Here is a 26,295-nt window from a genome sequence, read left to right on the forward strand (position 1 = left end):
ATAGATAGATAGAACGATAGATAGATAGATAGATAGATAGATAGACAGACAGACAGACCGATATATAGTTAGATAGATAGATAGAACGATAGATAGATAGATAGATAGACAGATAGACAGACAGACCAATAGATAGTTAGATAGATAGATAGATAGATAGACAGACAGACCAATAGATAGATAGATAGATAGATAGATAGATAGACAGACAGAACGATAGATAAATAGATAGATAGATAGACAGACAGACAGATAGATAGATAGATAGATAGACAGACAGATAGATAGATAGATAGATAGATAGATAGATAGATAGATAGACAGACAGACCAATAGACAGACAGACAGATAGATAGATAGATAGATAGACAGACAGACAGACTGATAGATAGATAGATAGACAGACAGATAGATAGATAGATAGATAGATAGATAGATAGATAGACAGACAGCAAAACAGACAGACAGACAGATAGATAGATAGATAGACAGACAGATAGATAGATAGATAGATAGATAGACAGACAGAAAAACAGACAGACAGACAGATAGATAGATAGATAGATAGATAGACAGACAGATAGATAGATAGACAGACAGACAGACAGAAAAACAGACAGACAGAGAGAGAGATAGACAGATAGATAGATAGATAGATAGATAGATACTGAGGGTTTTGCTTTTCATTCCTGACCAGTCTACAAGCATGGAGGTTTCCTGGTCTTCCAGATCTTGGCTCAACTTGACCAGCGTTCCTTAGCTTTCAGTGGAAACTCCAAGTCAGGCAAAGATGATCTTTTTATAGCCTTCTCCTGCTTTGAGAGTGTTAATTATCTTTATTGACAGATGTTCAGTCAGCTGTTTAGAGAGACCCAGAGATGTTGAGTGTTAAGGAGGACACCCTGAAGGGTCACAGCTGTGGAACTGTCTGCACTGGACTTGGAGTTCTAACAAGTCAATTACGTTGTGAGACTCTACACAAAAAAAACCACAGTGGATCATCCTGAAAAGGGCTTAAACTTTTGCATTGCATGTTTCCCCCCAATTCAACAGAAAAGTTTAACAGAAAAACATTAAAGGTCCTTAAGTCCTTAAGTTTTGCTTGTACTTTTCTCATTTGCTAGTCGCTTTGGATAAAAGCGTCTGGTAAGTGAATAAATGTCAATGTAAATGTAAGTAGGGCTGTAGACTTGATCAAGTCAAGACTGAGTCCAAATGAAAGCTGAAATGAGTCAAGATCAAGACCAAGACTGAAATCCTTCTTGATGTCCAGACTTTACTGCAACTAGACGACTTCATTCATGGACTGCGCCAACGATTAGGCTGTGTCTAGAAGAAGGAATTACTTCCTGCCAAATGTATGTGAAGAGAAAAGACAACTGTTGAGACCGACCATATTTAGACAGAGTAATAATGCTCAAAAACTGACGAGTCCAAGTCAGAATTTGAAACATCTGAAGACTCGAGTCCTACATCGCCATGCAGAAATATGTGATCTTCAGGTTTGTTCTCTGTAGATGTCGTGTTAACAGTTTTAATTTAGAAAATACAAAAACAAAACGTTGCATGAAACTATATGACTTGCATTATAATATACTTCAATGCACCATTATAAAACATTCCACATCTTCTATCATCCAGAGTTTATCCTTCTGCTGATGTGGAGATTCTTACAATCTAGCGCTTTTTTCCTAGCATTTTTATCCAAAGCCTATTGGTACTTCAAAAAAACAAAAAAACAAAAGGCATCGTGGTCATAACTTATACCGTGGAAGTCATCTCGAAACAGATCTATTTTCCGAGATTAGTTCCCTGTCCGTTGTCCCCTGCTGTCAACAAGGCATCTATCACGTTCAGAGCCGCAAACAATTTTCTCTCGAGCGCTGTTATTTGGAACGGTGGCAAAATTACTTCATGGGAAGTGTCAAGGCTATGAGTAGAACCCATTAGTATTTTATCTCGTGACTATTTTGCTGTATATTAGGGATAGATGTGGCTGAAAACACTGATTTTTACTCTACATATTTTTCTGCTTTCCCTTCTCCAACACGTTTACATTATGGCTCACAATAGACTGCGTTTGGAAAACAACACACCTCTCAGTGAGAGGTATATTTACACTCCATATATTTTAAATAGATATAGTCCGACGTTCCGTCGATTTGCTTGCCTTTCTAGACGTCTTGTGATTGTTCATAGTATTATCATCACACCTACTGGTCAAACATGGGAACTGCAACAAGCACTAATAAATAGAGGCCCATTGGGGAAGGAATCACGCTGCCCCATGCTTGCTTTATAAACGTTATCAGTGGAGATGGTGCAGTGGATAGGACTGATAACGGTAGGGTTGCCATGGTCATGGTTTTTACACCAAATCAGGCAAATAATCAGGAATTAAATCCAACAAATTTCATCAAACTAAGGTAAAGTGTGAGTACTGACAGTGTTTCTATGATGTACAGAATCATTTCTGTTCTAAGATACAGTATATTGTGAAGATTGAGAGAGGGAAAGGAGGATTATAGATAATGTCCGTACATCACAACTTCAGAAACATTCCCAGTAAATGGAGAGTGCTAAAATTAGAACCAACAGTTGCTTCAAAGACCTCTTCGCCTCTTGCCACATCTATTCCAACAGCAGATCACCTGCTGGCAGGGCAGGGTTACGACCATTCGCCTGTGTTGTTGTTACGGATCTCAACACCAGGACTGAGTGAAATCATCACTGGCTTTCAGCGGAGTCAGTGGGTGGTGGAGTTCGCTTGCACCAGAACGGTGAATTGCCATCTACATTTAGCTTCTGTTTCCATCCTCCTTGAGTCTCTTGTTCTCTTTGCGCTCTCGCTTTCATGTCCTGATTGTAAAGACATCCTGCTGTGCGCGGAAGAGGCGCTCAGGGTCACTAATCATCCTACGTCTTCCTCTCACACAGCTCCAGTATGTTTCTGAAGGGCTTAAAGTCTTTATCTATTTGTGAGAAGCAAGAACCTTTTTTTTTTTTTTTTTTTTTTTTAAATCATCCTGTTTTTAGATGCATTTAAACACATCTCATGCTTTAAGTGTTCTCAGTCTACTGGCAGATCATCTCAAGCGTGAGAAACGGCTAGAAACAGGTTTAATAATCATATATTCAGTTTACTGTAATCCTATTATAGGAAATATTCCACATTTTTGAGTATACTGAAGACGTTTTTCTACTCTAAGGTGTCGTTTTTGCCGCGTAGGAGAAAAAATGAGGAATTTGAAGAGAAGCATTTGAAAAGATTTCAAAATCGTACATTTGACATACTCAGAGGTGTCCGAGTAGTTAAAAAAAAAAAAAAAAAAAAAGGTGGCTCTGGCAATTAGTTTTTCATTACACGTGAGCACACTTCTGTGGAATGGTGCCATGGCTTTACAGATGGAATCATGAATACAAGGATGAAAAATGGCGTGATGAATGAAACACGTGCTATAATGCACTGTGAGAACGGGTTTATTGCTCTTTTATGGCTCAGAAGAATTCGTGAACAGCCATATTTGGAAATTAAGGCACCTAAACACTTGCGTGTCGACATGAAAAATAATAGGGATATAAAATAAATGTTTGGGATTGAAACTTGCGATCTCCCAACGATAGGGCAAATTTATCTCCATTTACCTCGAAAACTACATCCTGAATTTACAAATGGATTTGTGTATCGCGTAAAAAAAACAACATGAATTTCATGTCATCATTTGCAAGAAAATTCATTTTCCAAATTGTGATTCATAGCACAAAGTGTTTTGAATCGATATTCACCCTCTCTTGATCCACATTTTGTAGTGTTACATGCAGGAACTGAAATGGACTTAACTGGGATTTTTTTTTTTAGCTTTCTAACGAAGAATTACACATTTTGTCAGTAGCTGCTTTATTTCGCCCCCTAGTGGAATAACAGAGCTCTTTTTTTGATTTTTTAATCCCTCTACCACCTAGCGGTGATTTTCACGATGTCCGTCCACGCATTTGTCCGAGTTTGTCCGAGCACGATATCTCAAGAACGGGTGTTTGAACGTTTATAGGATTTACACGGAATTATCATTGTAACCCGCAGATTAGATTCGATTCGATTTAAGAACCGATCCAAATAGGGTCAAGGTCACAGCAAGGTCAAATCCCTGAAATAGTTTTTCTTCGATAGCTTCCTTCCTGTTTGACGTACACTTTAAGGGTATTTCTGGCAAACAAATTATTAACAAGAAGGCCTAGACGTACTGACATTGGATTCAAGTTCTACTTGTTTAGAACCTTTTAATCCAATCAGACGATTTTTCATTTAGATCACGGATTCTATCAGAACTTTATCGGGCCGGTCTCGGCCCACGTGCTTTACGTATATTTAACACTCCTGATCTATACGAAGCACTACGCCTGCGTGTATCTGTATCCCTCCGATTCCAAGGCCGTTCAGTCTGAATGACTGTAAAGTATCATGCTGTCATCCAGCTTCAGGATTCTCTACATCAGGCTTGTGACTGAGTGCACTGATAACACAAGGGTATATTTGGCTTGCTGTGCGATAGTGCTGTGTGTGTGTGTGTGTGTGTGTGTGTGTGTGTGTGTGTGTGTGTGTGAGTGCGTGCTTGCCCTCCCAAAGCTGAATTTCCATGGCAGAGTAAATATCTGGTCGGATATTTAAAAGGGCCCTTTTGCTTTCAGAACATGCTGAGCGAATGTTTAACCCTAAAGCTCGAAGGGTACTGCCGTGCCGCAGGGGCTTGATGGCAAATAGAGAGCGTCCTTGCAAATACAACGGCAAAAAAAAAAAACCTGTTTAAAAAAAGAAATAAATAAAAACAAGATACGTTTTAAACTCCAGAAAGAACCGGAAAGCTGAGATTTACGTCATTTTAAGATTTTTATTTTTTTTTTGTAAACCTGTAAAATCTCACTAAATGTCTAAATGGTTGAAGATTTATTTATTTATTTATTTTAATGGAATAAGATGAAATGAAATAAAGCTTTGGTCAGTCTTCGATCTTTGAAACTAGAACAGCCGAGGCGCGACGTGTCACTCCCAATTAAAAGCTCTACCAGAAGCGTTGGTCACGTTCTCTCTGAAAGGCTAAATACAGGGTTCAATCCGCCGCTTTCAACGGCTTTGTTTCAAGCTGATGCATATGCTAATGCGTCCCGAGCTCTTTTCTGTGCAGAAAAGAGCTATTTATTCAATCCAAAGCATTCTTATCTGCCAATCACTTCTCCATCTGCTCCTACTGAGGAATACAGCGGGGGGAAATTCGTACTGAACGCGTCAACGTTTTCTTCACTAAATATATTTCCAATGAAGTTGTTCACGTGAAATTTTTCACCAGACTTCAGTATTCACGCAAGAAATCCAAATCCAACAAATATAAAGAATTCACGACATCAAAGTCCGTAATTAAGGTTATGTGTAATAAAGCGGAACGACACGGGAAAATAATTATGCTAGCGGTTCTTGTTAGAAGAAGTTGTTTTCTTTAGCGCTTGGTCGTACATTGCAGTGTGAAATTATCATTACTGGCACGTGGTGTTTATTTGCATACAGGAACCCAACTGGCTCGATAACGTCTGTCCGGTGCGTGTTTATCAGTTTTTCGGTGTTATCGCAGATTTTTTCCAGCAGTTGATTTGCATGCTCTGCTTGTAATCTGCTCGCTCAAGTGAATTCTCCCACCAGGATTTCATCATTAATAATTAACATCACGTTTTACAGTTCCGTGCCGGCCGGTGAGAAGTGTTCTGGTGATCGTTCATTATTTTAACTACGGTGTGTTTTAGCACGTGTCTATAATACGACCGTACAGAGCGCCTGGATGGAAATAATTAAATCGATTTTTATGCGCTCCCTATAAAAATTCCTCGACGTGAGATTAAAACAATTTTATTACGCGTTCCACGTGCAGGTGAATATGCCCGAGTTGAATTCTTCAAGGGCTGAAAGAGGGAAAAATGCGAAAAGAAAAAGAGCATGATGCGAGGCGTCTGAGGCACAAACAGCACAAAAACTAACTCCAATCCGATTTTTATTTGGCTGTTGACATTCGGTTGAGAATTATACCTCCAGGATAAGCTGATTTGGACGGTTCGCACGCAGGCGACAGAGAAAAGTCAATCGTTTGGGAAAGGTGCACAATCACCTAAGGGCCTGTGCGGTAAGCACGTTTGTTGTTTAAGACGCCGCTAGAAAAGTCCCTATCGTTCCGCAGCGTGTGTTTGGACGCCGGTGAGTTTCTCAGGGTTTACGGAAGCAAAAAAGCTCCTCACAGAATCCTTCTGGAATCTTCTTCCTTTCCTGCCAGGCCGTGGTGTTTGTGGTCTGGGTGATCATGTGACCCTGCTCACTTACAGCTCATTCACCCTGCATTCCTAAAATCATGCTGATACAGATCCTTCGGCTAAGGTTCGTGTCATATATCTGCGTGGGGGTTTCCGGTGTTCGCACACAAAATGTTCATCTGATCTTTTTCTAATGTGCAGTTTGGGTGATCCTGTGCCCTCTCTGTAGGCTCAGATTCCTGTTCTTGGCTGACAGGAGAGGAACCTGATATGGTCTTTGGATGCTGTAGATGTTGTTGAGATGCTTTCCAGCTCAGCACGGTTGTAAAGAGTGCCTATTTCATCCACAAGAATATTTTCGTTTGTTTCTTTTTCGCACGATTCTGTGTAAACTCTAGCACCTGTCGTGTGTGCCAACAACCACGCCATGCTCAATGTCCCCGAGATCACTTCAGATACTTTCCCCATTCTGATTTTTGCCACGAACAAGCTCTTGACCTGTATATGCACGCGTTAATGCAACGGATTGGATAACGGCATGAATGAGCAGGTGTCAGTGAATGTAGTTCCTGGGTTTCATCTTACTGCATTGTGGAAGTGTTGATAATTACTATTCATTTTGTTTCCTGGAGCTTGTGGGTCTCCACCTGTTCCCGGTTTGATGGTGTAGTTAAGCCTGAGATTACTCTGTCGATCTGTTTTCTAAGTGCTGCTAACATAAACACTAAATAAACACGTTTCACGGCTATATCACGTATTAAATTATACCGTCGTAAGCATATACCTATATATATATATATACGCATGCTTTCTAATTGTACATGATAACCGATATGAGCTCTGTTGCCAGAGGTAACTATATCACTCAACCCCGAGACTTCAGAACATCAACAATGCCCCGTTACGGCTTCCTAGCACTCGGGTGGAAGTCCTGGGAAGGCTGCTGTGCTTTTGCAGCAGTTCCTTGATTACTTCCTTCCTTTGTTTCTTCATTTCACATATTAAGCCGCGCAAACAGGATATTATTGTCACAAGTTCAGCTTGATGTTTCTGTGAAAGTCGTGTTGCTGAATTACAATGTGAGTTATTAATACGTGACAATGAAACCTAATTATAGCTGATTATTTATTGTAATTCCATGGAAATTTGACGCTTTCTAAAGAAACCTGCTATCAGTGCGTGTTTTAAAAACCTAGATAAGAGTCGGTAAGGGATAAAGTAAGGGATAAAACATGACATGACATGCTGTTATAGGAAAATAATCAACGACAGGGCGTTGTGATGCGGCCCGATGCATGCTCTCGGGCTGAAATGGATTGTTTCCCAATTACAGCACAACGCCGAAGGGTTTTAATTTTCTTATACAGCGGCAACTTCCCACGAATAACAATTTCTTAATGCATTTATGAACCACATTCGTTCTTTTCTGCAAGACAAGTTAGTTCCTGTTCTCACTTATGTTATAGCAGCTGTACACTCTTTTATTTTATTTGCACTTTTTAGCTACCGCGATGCGTAAACCCCTCTGTCGTGAAGAGTCGCTCGTGGCGGAAAACTTCACGTTACCGTTACGTAAAAAAAAGCTGACGCTGGAGACTCCTTCCATAAATGTTACATTAACAATTAGCGTCGTTCAGTTATTTTTCCTTGTTAAATCATTTTTTTTTTTTTTAAAAAAAAGAATGAGAAACGATAGCATATTAGAAAGAGCGCATTAAATATAAACTTTGTAAATAATTTGAATTATATCGTATAACGAGGTATAAGCAGGTATAATTTAAAAGGTGAAATCCCGTCATGAATCGTGAGTCGTAGTGACAACTGGAAACGATTCACGCTCTGAATGGATTGAACTGAATTGTCCCCATCCAGCTGGAACGGTAAGACAACACTTGCGTGAAAGCGGGACACATCTGTCACGCTCGGGTATAACGTCTGGGTAATGTTTGATGTTTCCTCTAGCTTTCTCCTAATGGAAAGGCTGAGAGCAAACTGGCAGTGCCATCTGTGCAAATGACATGGCCTGGAAATCAGGGCTAGGTACCATGTGTAAGGAATGTCTTTTCAGTCGGCCTGTCTACTTTTTTTTTAAATTTTATTTTATTTTTGCTACAGTCGAACATTAAATACATGAAATAATGGAAACACTTGTCAGAAAAGTTATTAGAGCATGTGAAACATCACATCAGTATAAATCTCTGAATCGTATTGGCTCGTGACTGTACGCGATTTTGTTAGGACAGGGTGACATTAATGATTGAGTCCATCATGATTGAGTTATGCCCTAGGCTTCTACCTAGTGATAGTGAACCCTGAAACACATATTTCATATTTCATATATGTACGGACCTTATCCGGTCTATAATCCCGCTTTCCCTCTCCCGATTTCTGCGATATACAGAATCTTCCAATAGAAAGGGTTCCGTACATCATAGACACGCTGTTTGTGGAAATTTATTAGATTTAATTCCGATTATTTGATATGAAACAAGATCTCGGTGGCCGCTGAGTATTTTTAAAATAGTCCAATCTATAGAAGAAGAAAAATTGCGACCTTGGCAGCCCTGGCATTATCTGTCCTGGCCTCGTTTTATTAGTGCTTGTTGCAGTTCACATTTGTGACCACTAGGTGCAATAATAACTCTATGGTTAAAGTTAAAATGCACAACATCTAGACTAACACAACTAAACAGCTAAGTGTACGTATTTATGAATAAGGATGTGTAATAAGGAAGATTAACCATGGACAAGCTACTATGTCTTTAATATGATATAGTTTTTCAGCTAACGAGAATGTTTCTCAAATGTAGTCATTCATTTGTGCTATAAAACACAGATTAAAACATGTTTGTGCCAGTCTCTTTCACACTTACCACACAAAAATGATTTATAATGGATAAAGGGTCCAAAGGAGATTAGGCATGCCGGTGGAAGTAAATATTTGCTAATGTGAGTAGGAGCAGGCCGTAGCTGTGAGGGTGAGTCAAAGTCGTTAACATTATTATTTTTGATTTTATTTTTGATATTGAGCACATATTCTCAAAATCTCCTTCTACTGCTTTAATGCCACTTGTGTGACACCAGTTTGCAATAAACAATGCAAAAAAAAAAACCCAAACAAACCAAAAAACCCCTAAGGCTTATGTTTGCCTCACCCTCATTTTATTCATATTAGCACTTGTTTTAAGGCCAGTGATTATAAACTGGAAGCTGTGAAGTCACTGAAACACTCAAGTGTATTAACTAAAACACTGCAGCAGCCATAATAAAGGTTTAAACCTCTATGTCAGGGCGTGTGACTCGTCCGAAACCCCGGTGCCAAACCATTATCTGCTAACAGCAGCCATTTGCTGTGATAACGTAAGCCACAGGAAGTTACAGAGGGTCTGCACAGCTTAGTGTTTAATCAAATGATTGAATTTTTGGCTGAACGTGTTGCACATGAATAAAATGACTTTCAGTTTCCATCAGCGAAGCCCTTGCTGGCAACTGACCGATAAGCTTGACAATTACAACACTTTTCCGCAGTAATTACGGGTTTGTGCTGCATCAATTGAAGACTGACAACGTAATCACAGAACCAACCGACCTCGATCCACTACTAGAGCTTTCACTGTTACAGCTTTTCTATCCGACTCTGATTGGCTGTAGTGTGACCTACCAAACTAAAGCGAACCAAACAGGCCAAAACAAAACAAACCCAAAACAAACCAAACCAGAGCAAACTAAACAAATCAAACCCAACCCAATCCAAAACAAACAAAACAAAATAGAACAAGCCAAAACAAAACAAAATGAAATGAAACAGAACAGAACAAAACTAAACAAACTGAACCTAAACAAAACAAAACAAAACAAAAAGATTAGATAGTAGACTCAGCATTTGGTGCGTAACAAAATGCTGCTGTCTGTATTTGTTCAGTACTCTAAATATATTTTTTTATGTGTCTGTATCTGTATTTGGATCTAAACGTGAAGTGGGTGTGGTCTAAACCCACTATGTTATCATTTTTGTTTGCACCTCTCAGTGCTATTTTCGAACAAATTTAGTTGGTTCCGTTTACTAAAGTATTTTAACTTATCTTAAACCACCGCGACCTCGGGCGAGTAAGAAAGGTCACATGTTCATGTTCAACCCTTTCGTGTGTCGCGTCCACACTTATCGACGGTCCGATTTTTTTTAACTGGGGTTTTTTTTCCTCCTCGTTCGTTTTTGTTGAGAAATTATGGCAGATTTTATTTTTTATTTTAATTTTTTAAATTTCAAGCATGCTGTTTTAGCCTTTTTTTTTTTTAATTATTTTTACTCATGGACAATCAGTTTACTTTTTAATATAAATGATATTTAGACAAAATCTAAATTTATGCAATTACAAGTAAAAAAAAAAAAAAAAAGGAAAAGGCTTTAATTTGAGCTTCATAGCATCTGTCGACTTGCTCGTTCCTGCATGAAAGTAGGGGGGGGGGGGGGGATTCCTCTCGTGCGGCTTTGTCGTTTTTTTCCACAGCATGAGATAAAAATATCACCAGTTACAACAATCAATAATAAAAAATAAAGAATTATAAAACAGTCCATCAAGGCCATGCAGCAAGCTGTTTCTGATTCCTTAATTCACTCATAAACCTGCTGTAGTTATTAATAATGAATCAATTTATTTATGCAAATGCCATCATGCTAACTGAATCTGCCAGCTTTTATTCATTATTAGCCAGCACCGTTGGAATTCTGAGTACTAGGTATCTGTGAGTAAGGGTTTTTTTTTTTTACATAAAACAATGACTCATTTATGTAAAAACACGTCACTGACGGCACACAGGAAAATCACCGAGCAATATGTGATCGTTACTTAATTATAGAAATTGTGGTGTTTGTGAGTAAGTTGTGCAAAGGGACAATGCTGCAAGTCATGCTCACAGCCTGCACGGTTTAGCCAGCGAGAGGAAATGTTTTACACGTGCAGAGCCACCATGATCTGGGTGTGATGAGTGTCAGTCTCACCACTAACCACTGTATGTGTGACTAGCGATGTTCTTCTGGGTTTCTAGGTTCCTGAATTCTGTTATCAGATGATCATCCACACACACACACACACACACACACACTTAAATGCAGATAGGCAGCTGCATTGGAGATTTTATGTACATTTTCTGAATTTGACGCCATTATCCAGCGTGACTTACATTGATCTCATTTTTACAACTGAGCAGATGAGGGTTAATCCCAGGGCTGTGCTGGGACTCGACTTCATGACCTTCCAATCAGTAGTCCGATGTCATCTTACGAATACCAAGAAATGATACACAAAATACACCAAACTTGCTGACAGCACGTGCTCAGATTGCTCGTCTTTATACTGTCAACGAGACAGGAAGTGAAAAAGAAAGTGGAATAGAATCCCCCAGTACACAGTCAGGCTTTGCCATAGAACAGTGCCCTGTGTGTTGTATCTGTGGTGTGTGTGTGTGTGTGTTTTTCATAATCCTTCCCACACTCACTTTCATATCAGTTATATTGTATTAAGTTGTATTCACATGGCTGCCAAGAACACCATGCCTTACAGTATTTAACGTCAGTGAAATTCTGTACATCATTAATATTGAGCCACTCGAGGATACCACGTCGTACTCGGTGTTCCGATGTGTGCTTAACAGACTGGTATGTAAAACATCTTCCATTCTGCCACGTGCTTGTCTTCGCCAGCTGGACTTCTGAATAATGGGGTTTCAAATAAGCCCAGGTTCTGGCGCAGACGACAAGACGGGACCAGCTCGTCAGCGTACGAGGAATACTTTCTACAGCATGCTTTAATCTCATCTCCATCCACTGTGTGATTACTGCAAACACGGGTGGAAATGACTCGAGTAATCACCTTCATTATTGTACTTAAGTATTATCTTAGCATATTTACACCCTACTCGCGTGTTACTTAAATGACATGCTTGTTCTCTTACTTAATCATGTTTTTATTTAGAATTACAAATCTTAAAGCAAAATTTCCAGCCCAACTAAATCTAAAAAAAACAACAACACACACATAAGACCTGAAACTAGCCCCAAATGTGGGGCTAACCCCAAACTAGCCTCCTTTATGTGAGGAAACAAGGTCACCGTGGTGCACACACATTTCTGATGAACGGATATTATCCACGCTGTAATCTCCTTTTTCATCCTTCAAGCTGTACAATGTATTTTACAATAGAAATGGTTCCATAAATCATAGACACGCTGTCTGCACTTCCACTTTGATTTTGTTTGTAGAAATTTCTTAGACTTAATTCCGATTATTGACTATAAAACAACATCTTGGCAGCTGGAGTATTTTTAAACTAGCACGATTTTGTGTAAAAAAACAAAACAAAAAAACAACAACCTGGCAACCCTGCCATTACCTGTCCTGTCCGCTGCTCCTCCTCGACTGAAAATGTTCATAAAGTGAGCACGGGGCAGCGTGATTCCCACCCCAATGGACCTCTATTTGTTATCACTTGCTGCAGTTCCCATTTTTGACCACTAGGTGCAATAATAACTCAATGGAGCTAAATGGAGCAGTGAGTGCGCTAAACATCTGTCAAATAACGACATTTGTTTAATTTGTTGATCACTCAAAAGAGGTCATTATTAATCATTTCAATGGAATTTAAAACGTATGAAGCTGAGAAGAAGGATTTTATGGACTTATGGATGAGCCGGCTTTGATGTACACGAGTACAGTTTAAGTCGGTCAAGGCCTTAAAGGATTGTATAGACACCTCATACCATTGCAGAGAAATACGTTGTAGTCACACTAATTCCAGCTGTTTGGTGTCTTTGGTGCCCTTACAGACCTCAGACCTCATGATAAAGCATTAGTATGTGTTCTGTCAGTCTTTTTCATTTTTTTTTCCAGCGCCCAAGATCAGTTTACATAGCTCTGAAAGGTCACTGAAAGTCCGCCAGGGTGCAGCGCTGCATTTATGTAACAGATTGTACTAATGTGAAACCGGCTCGGGTCACATGAGGACCATCACCGCACTTTATTAGAGCTAAATGTAGAAAGTGATAAGAGCATGCAGAGAGGGTTCCATGGAAACATACGCTACATACGCTACGTGTGTGTGTGTGTGTGTGTGTGTGTGTGTGTGGGTGTGTGTTTTAAGAACTTCTACTCATAGTCTCAGGGGGGGCGGGGGGCGGGGGGGGGGGGTTGTTGGGTGGGGATTGGGGTGTTGTGTTCAGGAAATATTTATAATGATGCAACATCCTATCAACGTATTTACTATTGTCCACCTATAGGGGGCAGAGTTTGCCCTCTGTATGGACTGACCCAGCGAATAGCTTTGGAATCAACCTCACGTTGAAACTACAAAGTCCAGGGAGCTGTTGCTTGTCATAACAAGGCTGAGTAATGAAACACTGCTGGCTGTGAGGAACGTACATGTTGCACTCTTGAACTTCTTTGAAAGCCCCGGTCGCAGGGGTTGACATCAGGTTAACCACACAGCTGTTAATAAAAGAGGCAGTACGCAATTTGCTCTAAAATCAATAAATATGTCTGGGTCAGTACTTCTTCTGTGGATCTGGCACCTCTCAGATTTACAGGGCTTGCGTTCCTGAACTTATTTACATGAATCCGGTCCTTTTAAATAAATAAATAAATAAATAAATAATATGATTTTAATGAATAATCGTTCTTTATTCATCGCCTCTCATTACATCTAGCAATCGTAACATACTTGTGTTCAGTCACACGTGCTCAGGCATCATGGATACGGTGAAAAAAAACGAAATGCAGTTGACTTTTTTGATTTATTTACATAAGCAAATATATAGCCGAATGTACAAATGTCAATGTTTATAGTAAAGGGAATTTATCTTCAATAATCTATGCGCACAAAGACAAAACAGTCAAAAATCTGCACTTCTTCCACAGTGATGCAGTTTATCATCCCTTGTGATTTGCTTCTACACGCACAAGACGTTTTAAGATAAGAGCAACACAAGACCCGAGTCTTCCCTCGTAAGATCATGCGTCAGATCACTAAAGATACAGTATTTCTCGTACAATAGACTCTTTATTTTGTTGTTGGGTTTTGTTTTGTTTTGTTTTTTTGCCGCACTTGACATGAGATATAAAAATATCCAGGACGAATTTTTATGCAAAAGGTTAAAATCTTATGCATACGCATATGAGAAGGAGGAACACAAACAATCTGAGCGTAGTACAAGATGTGCTAGTCTGTGTTGCTTAGAGAGAACGGGCCTCGGGAGATCGATACACACCTTATGAAGCCACTGATTGTCGCCGTTTAAACCCTGCTGGTAAAGAAATTGTAAGTGTGCTTGCGACATGGCCTCCAGTGGACACTGGTTGATTTGTATAAAAGACCAGTGCAAGCGCAATCGTTCTTTCTTATGGAGTATAAAACCTCGTCTTGTGCTCGCTGTCTTGCAGTAAACTCACTGATCCTTCACTGGTGCTTCTTTATTTTTACATTACACCCAAATAAATACCCCGAATATCGTACCCGCACTTGGGTTATTAGCAAAATTTGTACATAAATGATGGAGGGGAAGCAGCAAAGGCGTAAAATCCTTAATATCAGTCATTTGTAACACCTTTTTCATTCGTTTATTCCTCTCAAAATCACCTGAAAGCAATTTCTGTAATCCATATTAATACTGGTTAGGACTCGCGATTGCTTTCAGAACATCCTCCGTGTCTTTTTCATAGCGTGGAACATGCACGGTGTTGGGAACGCTTAATGCTTTGAGATTCTGCTCCGTGTTGATATGATTACATCACGCCATTGCTGCAGGTTTGACATGCTGAGAATCCCAAAGACGTGTTACAACATCCCAAAGACCGTCTACTGGATTCAGATCTGCTCACTCGGGAGGCCGTGAACAGACCCTGAACTCATCCATGTTCGTGGAACCGGCTGGACGCGACTCTGTTACATGGCACATTATCATAGTGATGCATGTGATCGACTAGGATGCTCGGGGCTTCAAACGGTTCTCGATTGGTATTAAGAGGCCCAATATGTGCCAGGAAAACAGTCCCCACACCATTAATACACACCACCACCACCACCACCACCATCATCCTGGACTGTTCACACAAGGCAGGTTGAGACCATGGATTCATGATGTTGATGCCAAATTCTGACCCGATCATCTGCAACAGAAATCGAGATTTATCAGACCAGACCATATTCTTCCAGTCTGTCCAGTGTGGGTGAGTCTGTACCCACTATAGCCTCAGATTCTTGCTGACAGGAGTGAAATCTCATATATGTGGTCTTCTGCTTTTGTAGCCCATCCACCTCAAGGTTCGACATGTCCCGAGATGCTTCTCTGCCCACCGCGGTTGTACACATCGGTTATCTGAGTTACCGTAACCCTCCTTTTTTGTTTCAGACTGTTTAATGTCCCTCTGATTGACAGGTCTAAAACAGCTTCCTAACCCCGAGTCATGAAGCAGACTCGTATCGCACCTCTCATCGCTCTGCGGAGACGAACCGCCACCGTCCCTCCACCGAGGACTCGTCACAATGACGCATGTTTTTGTTCTTCAGTGTTCACCATCCAGCTTCAGAATGATGGAATATTTAGTCTTGTGTTCTTCTACGTCTTGGCATTGACCTGAAGGAAGTCCCACCACCCCCAGAACAAACAGCAGACGACTTTTTTTTTTAAATCATCTGTTTATATAGTGTCTGGAAATTTTGATCCGGACTATTTAAAGCAATCAGGGTGAGCCCGTGGGGGAAATAGTCCATTGTTATATGAGTACTGTGGGAACAAAATGGTGACGAGACCTTAGTGTAACCAATGTGATTGCACTGCTGCCCCGGGGAGATGACGGCACCGTACGGTATATAGGAACAACATACGACTAGCTAAAACAGGTGCGTATACAATTACTCTCTCAGGCACTCACTGTGCATTTTAATAGGAACATCTGTACAGCTGCTCCTTCATGAAATAATTCAAACAGCCAATCATGTGTTCAGCAGCACAGTGTATATAATCATGCAAGAACATGAGAACAATCTCAGTGACATGGCATGGATGTTGGTGCCAGATGGGCTGGTTTGAATATTTCAGAAACTGCTACCTCCCCATTCAGTTCACACAGAATGGTGTGAAAAGAAACAAACAAATAAACCCATCCAGTTCCAGTGCAGGAACTTCTGTTGATGAGTGAGGGTCAGAGGAGAACGGAGAGACTAGTTTGGGCTGACGGGAACGTTACGGTAACGCAAGTCATCACTTTTTACAACCACGGCGAGCAGAAAAGCATCTCAAGACATCACACATTGATGCGGATGAGCTTGAAGCAGCTGAAGACCTCGTCAGGTTCCACTCGCGTCAGCCAAGAACAGGAATGTGACGCTACAGAGAGCACGGACGTACCCAAACTAAAACGTTGCCTGATCCTTTTTCACAATATTCAGCTGTCAATTTCTGACGAGTTTGAGGTTGGAGCTTTAAAAAAAATAATAAACTTAGCGATTTAGAAGACTTACGTATGCCTAACATCTGTATTTCCGTTCTATCAGAAGAAGATTTCTATTCATCAAAGCGTTTATATCTTCCGTTGTGCCGTCATGGGGCCGAACTGAGAACGTCATCAGCGTAAACGCAAACGCTAATGTCATATTTACGAATGACCTTAAACAGAACCTTGTATGACACAAGGTTTATACTTTATACTATATAGGACCGTATTATCCTTTTATAGGCTCTTCCCCCCCCCAAAAATCTCCATTTATACGAAATGAAAACAGTCTGTCAAATATGTAAGATCTAAACCAGGCAAGAAACGTCTACACCGACTACTAAACTATCAGGGTGTGTAGAGTCAAATTCTGCACTCGAGTGAATTAAATACTCACAGGTGGAAAGAGCACGAGTCTATGAAAAACAAAACTAAATCTGGTTAGAGATAAATGTTTACTGCTGAGAACTTTATTTGCTGAGCAAAGGTTAATAGTCCAAATTCTGAAATAGTCCAAATTCCGCAGGCGTGCTCAGGAACGTGAATCATAAACATCAACGTTTTTTTCTTTTTCAATCACAGACTAAAGAGTTTGCATAATCATGTGTGTAGAAAAAAAAAACAACCGATTATAAAATGACAAAATGTCATTGGAAGATTTGTTTAGCGGTACAGTAGAGTATATGACACGTATCGCACGTATCTGTCCGTCGGTTAACGGATAGAAAATCGGTAAGAAGTTTGATATTGTATTTTTTATTTTTGTTGCTTTTTGTGACATCGACATGCAATGTGTGAAAGAAGCGAAGACGTCGGTAGCGTAAATGAATCTTAAATATGTGAAACGTTTCCCTTTCTACGTTTTTGAAAACTCAAAAGCTAAAACTGTTTATTTTCGGCTTTAAACAGGAAAAAAAGTTCAGGTTTTCACTTTGATCTCAGACTTTTGGACCTGCTTCAGTGAATATAGCAGATAGAACAGTCCAGATTCTAGAAGGTCATATGATTCGATTCGATTCAATTCAGTTTGATTCGTATGGCGCTTTTAGCAGTGGATGTTGTCTCAGAGCAGCTTTACAGAAACATATAAACACAGGATGGAGATTTTAAGAGTGTGAATTTATCCCTATTGAGCGAGCCAGTGGTGACGGTGGTGAGGAAAAACTCCCTGAGACGATACGAGGAAGAAACCTTGAGAGGAACCAGACTCAGAAGGGAACCCGTCCTCATCTGGGTGATTGCTTCGCATACTTTAACAGCATTAATAACAAACCCTGGCTCTATTACTCTTTTATATCTTTCTTTTCCAACAATTCCAGTCTGAGATGCCATGTCAGTCTGCTTCTGTCTCTCCTTCAGTCAAACACTTGTCTTTTTCGTTTTCCTCTCGTCACAGTCGCGGTATTTTTTCCATCCTCAGCTTCACTGATGCCAGTTGGTATGTACTTTCATTCTTTCAGGGTTTTTTCCCTCCAAAATTGGTGATTTTGCTATGCCAGTGTTTTGTGGTACGGTTCTGATCCAAATTATCTTCAGCTCCTAAAAGGCTTGTTGTTTTATTATTATTATTTCGTCTCGCATATAATATAATTGCTCAGGTATGCATGTAGGTTGACGTATACTGAGTTTTGCACCACTCACCCCAAAGGCACAGAAGGAGCGCTGGTCGTGGCAGCGTTTTTTTTAAAGCTCCTCGTCATCATCGTGGGCGACGCAGATATAAACGCTATTCCGAGCGTTCATACTGCTTTCATATGTTATTTTCGTTGTTGTTTCGATGGCCAGGATTTTCCTGAAATAGAGCTGCATGTCTGCTTTATGTTACCCTTTCCTTAGTTTGAATTCTTTCTTTACAATACGTAATGAATAACACACGATGGACTGGAATGTAACACGAAAATACGATAATAATCCACGGCAGGGTCGAGTGATACGGCCAAACCGTTCCAACGACTCCAACCTTTTCATTCATTAACCAGCGTCACGTCACACTTTTGAACCGTTTAAAGTTGTGTTTAATGTCCTTGAACGTCTGTAAGGCGAGTTAGTGCCTGTTCTCGTTTACGTTAAAGCGCCTAAAAACATTCGTTCCATCACCAGCATCCCTTTTCTGTCCTGAACACACATCGACACCGACACTGGAGACTCCTTCCACAGACGCTGCGTGAACGCGTCCTAACAGAAAGCTTCAACGATTCGTCTAAACGTCCATATAAAACCTCGTTTATGCTACAGAAGGCACTGCTATCAGAGCTGCTGTTATAGAAAATGAATCTTTGAGAATTTGAGAATTTAACTGCACTGTGGTTTAAATATAATGTTCGTGAAATACCTCTGTGTTCTTGTAACTCCGTGACGCGCAGATTTTTCAAACGCGGTTTAAGGATTTTTCTTCACACTAATGCCAAGCTTCTTCAGCCTTCACCTTAAGCTTAACGCATAAGTAATGAGGCGACGGTTTCCTCCTCCGAAGCCGACGAGACACGGAGAGTACCTCAGATATGCATTAGTGTAAATAGTGCAGTGGAGATAAATTAAATCCTAATGAAGAGAGAGCTATTTTAATATGCATTTAATCTACATGAGAGGTTTTAAAGGACGCCAAAAACACATTTCAGAGTAAGATTGATGTACGATGATTTTCCTCGAACTCGCGCAGCTTATTGTCGCTTTAATTAAGATAAGCGGACGTACTCTGTGCGTACTCTGTTTCTCTCCTTTCTTCTACTCTCTCCTTTTTTTTCCCCCCCAACCAGACATTTTCTTAAATTGGCATCTAAACTAGGCTCAAACCACAGACCGTGGAATAAACCATTTTTATTGGTTGTTATTGTTATTGGCTGGGACGTTTCAGCTAGTATGGTTTAGCTTATTACAACCCCAATTCCAAAAAACTTTGGTGATAATATGTACTGCAGATGATGAGATATTCACAGTCTTCGCTATCTTACATCGAGGAACATTATTCTGAAATTATTCCGCAAATTTGAGACGCAGTTTTTCGCAGATTTGTGAACCTCTGTCCATCTTTACTTCTGAAAGACTCCGCCTCTCTAAGATCCTCTTTTTTTCCACAGTCATCTTACTGACCTGTTCACAATTAACCTCCAGCTGTTTCTTTTTACTAACCCTTACTTTTCCAGCCTTCTGTTTCCCCCCATTCCAACTTTTTTGAGACGTGTTGTGGCCATCGGATTTAAAATGACCGTATTTTTTTTCTTACAACGGTACTTTTCCTCAGTTTAAACATTTGATATGTTCTCTATGTTCTATTGTGAGTAACATACGGGGTTTATTTACATTTTACACAGCGTCCCAACTTTTTTGGAACTGGGGTTGGATGTACAACAATGCTACAGACTACTAAACTTCGCAGAGCAGCATGACTGTTACAAAGCATTGACACTGGAGACTCCTTCCATAAATAATAATAAATGTCCATGTGTATGAGCTGTTACTATAGAAACCATAACGTATTAGAATAAGCGCATTAATACAGTGTTAATTTATGGCTCGTGTTACAGTCTGTTACATGAAAATAATGCGCACCTTCTGACCAATCAGATTCGAGCATTCAACCTCGCTGCGGTATAAATCATAATAGTCATGTTGTCTTTTATTCTGCGGTTCATGCCCCCAACAGCCTCTTGTTGTTGTCCCATTTAGCCAGTGGTTAGCGAGCGCCTTTTTCAAGACGTGTAAAAGCTTAGTAAAATCACAAGTGGGGTATTACTGATGTATTTTAAGTCACAGAATAAAATGTGAACATATCTTGAACTTGTGTTAACCGCAGACCTTATTTCAGGCATTTAACCAAAAACCCATTCAAAAAACCCATTGACTTTGGGACGATGGAACCGGAACGCATTTCCAGGTTTTAGGTTTAGACTCCGCAGCACTTTATTTGGCTCCTACCTACAAACGCTACACGTACGCTAGTGTATTTCTCTCCAAATTACATTAGACATGTCAAAAATACACCAGTGTACCATTTGTTTGTGTGTGAAAGTACTTCAAAAGCAAACTGGACATCTCTCAACATACGCATATCAAGAAAATCAGACCCTACCTCACCGAACAGGCTACACAGATACTAGTCCAGGCTCTTGTTATCTCAAAACTGGACTACTGCAATGCACTACTCTCGGGCCTCCCGGCCAGCTCCATCAAACCCCTTCAGATGATTCAGAATGCAGCAGCACGCTTCGTCTTCAACCAGCCCAAGAGAACCCATGTCACACCCCTCTTCATCTCCCTCCATTGACTTCCTGTAGCCGCCCGCATCAAATTCAAGGCCTTGATGCTCACCTACAAGACCTTGTCTGGAACAGCGCCCCCTACCTCAACTCTCTCCTGAAGGCTTACGTTCCCTCACGCAATCTGCGATCAATCAACGACCGACGATTAGTAGTTCCTACTCAGCGTGGCTCAAGGTCCCTTTCCAGAACCTTCACACTAACTGCTCCTCAGTAGTGGAATGAACTTCCAATCTCAGTCCGGACCGCAGAATCTCTCACCATCTTCAAAAAACAGCTAAAGACCCACCTCTTCCGTGAACACCTAACCAACTCATAAAAAAAATAAATAAATAAATAAAAAATTCCTCTGGCACTTACACCTCTACTCTGCGCACTTTGCTTCTTCTGGAACTCATTTAATGGATCTTGTATGGCAGCACTACTTGTATTGTTCTCTGCTTGATATCGCTTTGCTTCTTGTATTTTCTCATTTGTAAGTCACTTTGGATAAAAGCGTCCGCTAAATGAATAAATGAATAAATGTAAATGTAAACGTAATGCATTATTTGGAGATTTTGGTTACGTAAACTTGTTATTAAATATTTGAATGAACTTGACATTAGACCTTTAGACTTTGACTTTGGGAGATCTGAGGACGATGTGTGTTTTGTTAAGATCGTCACTGTATGTGTATGTCTGTGTGAGATTTCTGGGGTCGTTTGCATCAGGAGAAAAGCCCGAGAGACTGGAAAGTAAAGTCTCGTTTTTAATCTTTCCATACGATGTCAGTGTTTTCTAGGAGAAACTACAGGAGATCTTCTTATGGCTTGGATGATGTCACTCGAAGGTCATTGAATACGGATTGGCGCGATGGAATGATTTCTTTCCTGTGTGTCCTTGCCATGTCAACTGATTTCTATTTCATTTTTCTAGTATAACTACATATTTATATTTGTGTGGCAGTGCAATGCATTTTTATTTATTTATTTTTTTGCAGAAATGGAACTAATCAGTGCAACGCTCAGCTATTTTCTATTCAGAGTGAGGTTGCAGGAGGTTCTTGGCCAGCGATGCAGGGTGTGTTCCTTCGGTCATTACGACAATCTGCGTGTCCTATGACCCCCGCTCAATAGCGGAAGACAAGCGTGGAGGAGTGGCGCTCTACCTCAGGTTGACCTCTTTATCATGGTTCCTCTACGTCCGGTCCTCACGCTCCAAATCCCATAATAGGGACAACAATCAGTGCAACTCAACATACTCTGTACCTTACTCATACACACAAGAGTTCCACTGCTAACCGAGAACGACGCCATGTCGTCATGTACTTTATCCGATGTTGGGAAGCATTTCGTTTTTTACTATAGTGGTGTGTTGTGTTCCAAGATCTGTCATATAAACTGTCAGTCAGATCAGCTGATTTTCTGTGTCTTCACACTTGATCTGAATACACCAGTCCACACCCAGATCCGATTCTGGGCTCGTCTAGAGGCAGGGGTATATCATAGACTCGTAATCCCGTTTGTGTGTGTGCAGATAGATACATACACGAGACGTACAGTACAACACCAAAATCACATGCAAAAGATTCCACTTCATCTTCATTACTTGCTCGGTACTGAACTGGCTTATCATCTGGTCATTGTTAGTTACCTCAAACGCACCCTTTTGAGGATAATAGTGTCTATTTCTGTCCCATTTAAACCATATGACGAATTGGCATCACATCCGATATGTATTCCCGGGATAGTTTTTCAGATACACCCCGACCCGGACCAGGATAAAGTGCTGGGTCAATGATAGCTCAGTGGATCAGAAGGTCGTGAGTTCAAATCCCAGTTAAAATGCCAGTACTGGGCCCTCGAGCAAGGCTCTTAACGCTCATATGCTCAGTTGTATAAAATGAGATAAATGTAAGCCGCTCTGTATGAGGGCGTCTGCCAAATGCCATGAATGTACCAACTGGATCGAATTGCTAATGTTGGAAAATCATAACCAGGAATTATGATGTTTAGTAAGAAAGATCTGTTTAAGTCCAGGCATGTTTTCCGCTCTTACGCTCTCAAAAAGAAAAGTTTTTCAATACCGCACACTCTTAAGGGTTTTTTTTTTCCAGATATCACCTCTCCATAAAACTAGAACCATTGTTTTTGTTTGTTTGTTTGTTTTAGTATACTGTGCAAAACCCATAAATATAATTCTAAGATTATAATACCTAAAATGATGATAGACCAATAAACACAACCCCAACCAATTTCAGACACCTCTGCATTTAAATGAACTGATTTGTTCCTACAGAAATTGAATTTTCTCTCCCGATAAAGACCCCGGAGAGAAATGTCTGCCTCTTGGCCTGAAAATGATCATTTCTTATTTATGGTGTTTATTTTGTCATGAAGTCCAAGCCAATTGCACTCATGCCTAGGTGTATAAATTCTTAATTATGTAGTGTTGGGAGGAAGTGATTTATAGTTTGCGTTTGGGTCCGGAAGGTGCCGGTCTCGTGCATGGAGATGCTCGGATCTTCTCAAAGCAAGGGGTTACACAGTGGTCGGAAAAACAAACAAACAAACAAACAAACAAACAAAGTTAAATTGCAATTACAGCTATAAAATATAAGACATGCTGTATCTGTATCTGTTTCGCTAGTCGAGACTTCGCCGATACGCTGACGTGCAACAGGTCCTGAGAACTATCCTCCTAAGGCACCCTTTAAAGTGTTCAGTTTTATGAGTTTGGAGAAAGAGCCTTTTAGGGAACATTACAAGAGTGAGAAACAGAACAAAGAGCGGAAAGTTCCTAAACAACGTCCACACACTGTTTTTTGTACAGTCGAGTGTAAAGTCAGAGAAAACATTACCAAGGAAACTTCCAGAGAAAACGCAAAGATGAAATCGCCAACAAAGACGAGACCAAATAGGGACTTCTTTTCTATCTTTGGTCAGCTCTGGATGTGAATTACTGCCATGTTTTTCAGCATCTATCTGCACACACATGCAGCTCGGCACAGCAGCATGACTCATGATTAGCAAAACAACACAAACATGTTTCTTTATGAAGTCATTTTCACACTCGAGCCTAGGAGCAGTCCGGATCCAGAGAACCGACTCCTGGTCTTGGGTGTGCTTCAACCGAAACCTAATGCGGTCCACAACAGGTGTGGAAGCTATCCAACCTCAGCCCTGTGAGATGATTGGTTCAACTTCCTGAGTCATGTTACTTCCTGTTTCTACTTTAATGCCGATGAGGAAAGGTTTGCTTTGGTTAGTGAAACATAAAAGCAGACATTCCTAGCACTGGAGCTCTGTCATTAGCTCACCTTCGTGGTGCGAGAGCTTGGACTGAGGGTGTCCTCACGTTCTGCACGATTAACAATCGTCTCATATGAGAACGACGCTTTCTTTCTTTTTCAGATCTTCCAGGACATACATATATACAACCCCAATTCCAAAAAAGTTGGGACGCCGTGTAAAATGTAAATGAAAACAGAACGTGACGATATGCAAATCTCATAAACCCCGTGTGTTATTCACAATAGAACGTAGGAAACATGTTTAAACTGAGCAAACGGACCGTTTTACGGTCATTTTGAATCCGATGGCCGCAACACGTCTCAAAAAAGTTGGGACGAGGGCAACAAAAGACTGGAAAAGTAAGTGTTAGTAAAAAAAGAAACAGCTGGAGGTTAATTGGGAACAGGTCAGTAAGGTGATTGGGGATAAAAAAAGAGGATCTTAGAGAGGCGGAGTCTTTCAGAAGTAAAGATGGGCAGAGGTTCACCAATCTGCGGAACAATTTCACAATAATGTTTCTCAACGTAAAAATAGCGAAGACTGAGAATATCTCATTATCTACCGTGAATAATATCATCAAAAGATTCTGAGAATCTGGAGAAATCTCTGTGCAAAGGGATAAGCGTGAAAATCAATACTGCACGCCCGTGATCTTCGGGCCCTCAGGTGGCACGGCATTAAGAACAGGCCTGATTCTGTAATGGAAATCACTGCATGGGCTCAGAAACACCTCCAGGACTCATCGTCTGTGAACACGGTTCGCCGTGAAGTCCAGAAACGCCGGTTAAAGCTCTATCATGCAAAGAAGAAGCCGTATGTTCATTTCCACTACGTATGGAGACTTTGTAAAAAGACAACTCTTTGTCAATCTGAACAGTCATCAAAGACACACTAACAAATGCTGTCATTACAGTAGAAGCACGATGTGATGTGTTGTTGAGGAAGTAACATCGAGTATGATTCACTGTAGAATACATTGGAATTGAGCGGTACAGTAAAAGCTTGTTTACTTTATTTGGAAAGAACGTCGCGTGTGATTCCATGTGGATGGTGAAGTCCAGATCCGATAATAATACCATCGTGCTAAACAGGATTAATAACAGACGTTATTAGCGTCCGGAGGAAACAAAACAGGTTCCAGGATATTTGGGATAGCATGGATAGAGGGTCATTGTAGAGTTTTTCCATGTTAAAAGGTGTAAACTATCACCTGGACTCTGTGGAGCCTGGATTCAAAGAGAACTGCAGGTATTTTTGGAAAAACAAAAATATTCTAAAATTCAAATATCTGCATCTTGTTAAACTTGACTGACTGGTGCTGAAGTACAAAATAACTTCAAGGCATTAGCAAAACAAACACACACACACACACACTAACTACCTGTGGCTTAATCAGCTGCACGGTGCATTCCCGACACTCCCGACACCCGGTATTCCCGGGATAAACTCTGGATCCGACGTGACCTTGACCAGAAGAAAACGCTTAGGCCTAAATGAAGATGAATGAATGAAAGAATTCTACATTACCACCTCGTAACACTCTGTTAGACGACTGATTGGTGCGGAACATACAGAAACGCAGTAACAGAGGATGAGTATAACAACAACAGGAACAGGAAGCATACGCAATCAAAGCTCTGAATGTCTCACCATTCACACATTCATAATTGTTCTAAGCATTCTATCACTAATGAATCAGGGTCTTCATGTGACAGACCCAAACCTGTGTCATGGAATTAAAGCTGCCTGAAAGGAAATGGCCTCGCTCTCTGCCTTTTCCTTCCTATCCTATAAATCTCTCCCATCCACAGTGCGATCGAGTCCAGCTTCTCCCGTCGGTATTTCACTCCTGTCTTCCTCTACGTCACGGCAAGCTCCAGTCTCTCATCAGGGACCGTATATGTTTTATCCGATCGGCCTTTGATCGATGGAAACAAAAGGTATCCGGCACTCGGCCCCTGCTGTGTGTCATGCACTCGTAAACCGCCGGGTGAG

This window comes from Ictalurus furcatus, chromosome 18, assembly GCF_023375685.1.
Source record: "Ictalurus furcatus strain D&B chromosome 18, Billie_1.0, whole genome shotgun sequence".
NCBI lineage: Eukaryota > Metazoa > Chordata > Actinopteri > Siluriformes > Ictaluridae > Ictalurus > Ictalurus furcatus.